Here is a 4,437-nt window from a genome sequence, read left to right as displayed (position 1 = left end):
GGTTAGCACTGTTGCCGCACAGCAAGAAGGTCCTGAGTTCAATTCCACCATCAGGCCGGGGTCTTTCTGTGTGGAGTTTGCATGTTCTCCCCGTGTTTGCGTGGGTTCCCTCCGGGTACTCCGGCTTCCTCCCACCGTCCAAAGACATGCAGCTTGTGGGGATAGGTTAATTGGATAATACAAATTGTCACTAGGTGTGAATGTGAGTGTGAATGGTTGTCTGTCCCTGTGTGTTGGCCCTGCGACAGACTGGCGACCTGTCCAGGGTGTACCCCGCCTTTCGCCCTATGACAGCTGGGATAGGCTCCAGCGCCCCCCGCGACCCTGAAAAGGATAAGCGGAAGCGAATGGATGGATGGATGGATAATCACATTCTGAATAAAGTTGGGGGGCTATGCCACAGGGCAGTTAGTAGGTCTGGGCCTGAATTCTTCTGAACGTCGAATCATCAGCAGAGCTCCTTTTTCATTTCATAAACATAACATATTAACTTGTGGACACGCCATTTAGAGTCAGGAAAAGGTGAGTAAATACCATGGAACTTGGCTTTTTGACATATTTGCACATGTATTTGCATATTTGCAAATCCATGACCCCTTGGAGGCAGTACGTGCAGATATAGGGGATGCACTGATGACAAACTGATCACACGAAAGTTCACTTTTCATAATCATTTTCATAAATACAACAAAACTGCATTCCCAAACAAAGCTGGTTTTGTGCTTTTGTTGACGGAGTGAAAAAGTCTGGCCGCAGTTACAGTAGACGGCTTTTCAGAGGAACCTTAAACCATCTGTGAATTGGTCGGGGTTTGGAGTTGCTTCGCTGCCTCAGGCACAACGCAGCTTGCAGTTATTGATCAACAATGAGTTGTACATCATGTGAAAGATTACTTGAAGATAAGGTGAGGACATCTGCCTGACAGTGAACCTGAATCAGAAGTGGACCTTTTGGCTCATATTCCTTCTTGAAAATTAGCAGAGAGTTACGTCCCGGTCAAAGCTTACATCTGAATCCCACTGACACTTTATGGAGTGATTTGAAACAGACATAAAAGACAAAAAAGCCCTCAAAACATCATTGAAATGAAGGAATTTTGCATGGGAGCAAATCAGAGACTGGTTGAATATTCCATCTGTAAATATTGAGTATACATATCAAGAAATGTCCAAATATGTCAAAAAAGCAAAAAGGTTTTCTACTGGACGTGCTAACTTTTTCTGCGTAGCTTGAACTAGTTAGATTACTTCTACACATGTTCAGCATAAAAGCTAAATATGAGCTTTTCCTCTTAATTAAAGAAAACATAATATAGGCACAATTTTAAATTCATACAGCTAAATCCTCTCATGAAGGCTTTCATTCTTTGAGCAACCTGAAACTACCACCTCAGTTTCTATCAGACACAGACTGGGATATTATATGAACAATTTTCTGTAATAAATGATGATCTACTTGTATCTGCTCCTGAGGCCTCCCAGGGTGAATTCGAGCGGCAGTGCAAGGTTTAGCAGCAAAGGGAAGATAAATGAGACAATTAAACAGGGCTCGATGGCACCTCTGTGACTAAAGGCTTTTCCTTCCTGCCTGCTTAAGTACAGACAAACAATAGTAAGCAGCAAAGGACAGTGTGTCCAACACTGACGGGCACACACTTAGGTGTTTATGTGCATGAGAGTGTGACTTCTCAGGTTTGCTGTAGGAATTCAGTCAGCAAACAGGCAAAGACCTGTAGACACCTAACAACACTGTGGCTGTACTGAAACATATCATCAGTAATGTATCAATTGATAATTTCTTACACATAGTATTACTGTGACAGAGCTCAGTCTTATCATTTTGTACTGAAGAACATTTGTTATTTTTGAATTCATCCAGAAGTTTGTTTTCAGTCTTTTCAAATATTATAAATAAAGCACCGAGAAATTCTATACTGAACTGCTTCAAGGACTGCCTGGTCCTTGATGGTGCTGTTTTTTAAAAACCCTCACAGAAGTAAACTGTTTTCAAAGCTTTGCAGCTAAGCGGCAACCGGAGAGCAAACAAAGTCAATGTTTTTTTCTCAATTTTTAGCAATTAAAGTCCTTACTAATGGCACTGCATCTGACAGGCTAGTAAATATGTTAGTTTACCTATGAATGTGCAGCCTAGAATGTACTCTATCAACCGCTATCAGCTTCAGAGTGATGCTGCCACTTGATCACGTCTTCACTGCACAGAAAGCCAATTTACGACCCTGACTTTTTCTCTATAGATCCACACTGTTGTTGCAGTGTGTAGTTTGGCATTTTCTTGGTCCAATAAGCAATGCATTACCTGAAAAATACGCTGAACCATTTTTGGCACCTCCACAGACGTTCTTGTTATCTGTGGCATGTGCACTGATCCATCCCCGCACCTCTCAGATGTTGAGTTTTGAACTGTCATAGCTGAAAATGGGTGCTTTTGGATAATCTTTATGTATGTATTATCTTTGCAAGTGGCAACTTTTGCAAAAAAGCAAAAAACTTGTTCAGCCTTCTTCTACTCGAACTTTAGCATTTAGCTAACTCGGGGCTGTACAGTCTGAGATGTGAGATGTGTTTTTTGCAGTTTCTCTGAGTGTTGCATTGCCTGACCTTGGGGTGAATCTGCTGGGATGTCCACTCCTGGGAAGACTGGAAACTGTCGACGTAGAATGATGGACTTAAAAATGTATGGAAAAGGCTTAATAACCCTTCCCAGATTGATGGGCAGCAACAGTTTTTTCTCTGAGATCAATTATTTCTGAGATCATTGCTGATGTCTTTCCTTCTTGGCATTGTGCTATCAAATACCTGAATTCTCCATGTCTTTCATAGAGGTGCTGATGCTCAATTAATCACTTGCACTTGATTAGAGTCCTATGAAAGCAGTAAGGGGCTAATTCGTTTTTTCACACACTGCTTCTGTTTTTGGTTTCTGTTATTGAAATAATGACACTGGTAATGTGTCATGTGTTGTTAATTTTAGAACGTGCTAACGACCAGCTGATCTTTATTATGTCCTGTTACATAAAATCTTGGGATTGAAAGAGGGTATACTTTCTTTGTTACCATGTACTCAGTTGCAAGATGTTTCAACAAACCTTTTTTTTTAAATATTAAATGGCCTTCGAGCCTTTTAGTTTCTCTGTGCCAGCTTTAGTGAAATATTTTTGCAGCACCATATTCAAAATAAGAAAGAAAACTCTTAGTTTTGACATTGCTTATATTGCATTTCAATAAAATACTGAGTTTAAATGGTTCGCATATTTTCACATTCTCTTTAATTTCACACATCGGGTCAAATCTTATCATCTGACCATTTTATAATACATAACATGTCAGAGACAATGGAAACACTCTGTCTTTGGACAACAATAAGCCCTTAGTTTTAACTCTACAATCTGTGGATGTGATCTATCTGTTAGGACCTCCTTCACTCCAGTGTGCATAACAAACAGTGTACATTGTACTGCAAGATCCTTTCTACATAATGAACACTAGAGCTTTCACCTACTTCTGGATGAACTGAATGAACTTATCATTATCTAGCACATTCCTGAAAGTCACTCAATGCTGAATTCACAAAAACAGCTTAGAAGATCATTGTTTAAACTAGACCTAATTTTTAAATCACGTTTTAAAATATGATTATGTGGGCAACAAGACAGAGTGGTATGCAATAAAACTGCAGATATCTCAATAAGGCAAGTTAAAGGGTGCACAAAGGTTGAATGACGAGAGAATTTCACCAATTTATTTTTCAGGCTATGAACTTTTATTTCTGTACAGACGGAAACATCAAGAAAATGACAAGTCTCTCTAAGTATATTTTCTACCATAATGACGTAAATTTAAAATAAGCCAGTGAAAGAATCTTTAGACTAACTGAGCATACTCTGAAAAATAAACTGCTGGACTTAAACAGGGAGCATTTTACCCAGCGCACTTGAACGCTTTAGTCTGCCAGTATCTCGCCGGTGTTTTAAACTAGAAGCAGAAAGTGGACGGTTAAATGACGAGGAAAAAAAAGCTCCAATAAATAAAACAGAGCCATATGTCCTTATGCATAAGAGGATACACTCTAAGTCGCTTTTGCCTGTCATAAACTGCGAGTAGGAGCGTCAGCTAATGGACAAGTGCAGGCAGAAGAGTGAGTCATACCAGTCTGCTCACAAGAACCTCATTTTCTGCCAGATCCTGTGTGATGTATGTCTGCAAGTGTGCGCGTTAGAGAGAAACAGTGAAAAACACGGAGACGAGCAACATGCATGGCGGCAGCTTAGCCGAGTGCGTGCGAGAGAGAGAGAGAGGAGTGCAGCAAAGAGAACAGTAGGTTTGTTGAGCAGCTCCCACAGGACAAGAACATCTTTCCGAGACGTGCTTTTAGCTGATTATGCAGACAGCGCAGCTTACATTCCACATGTTAGACAGC

The sequence above is a fragment of the Maylandia zebra genome, linkage group LG7 (assembly GCF_041146795.1).
Source record: "Maylandia zebra isolate NMK-2024a linkage group LG7, Mzebra_GT3a, whole genome shotgun sequence".
Classification (NCBI taxonomy): Eukaryota; Metazoa; Chordata; class Actinopteri; order Cichliformes; family Cichlidae; genus Maylandia; species Maylandia zebra.
This window is presented reverse-complemented; position numbering follows the sequence as displayed.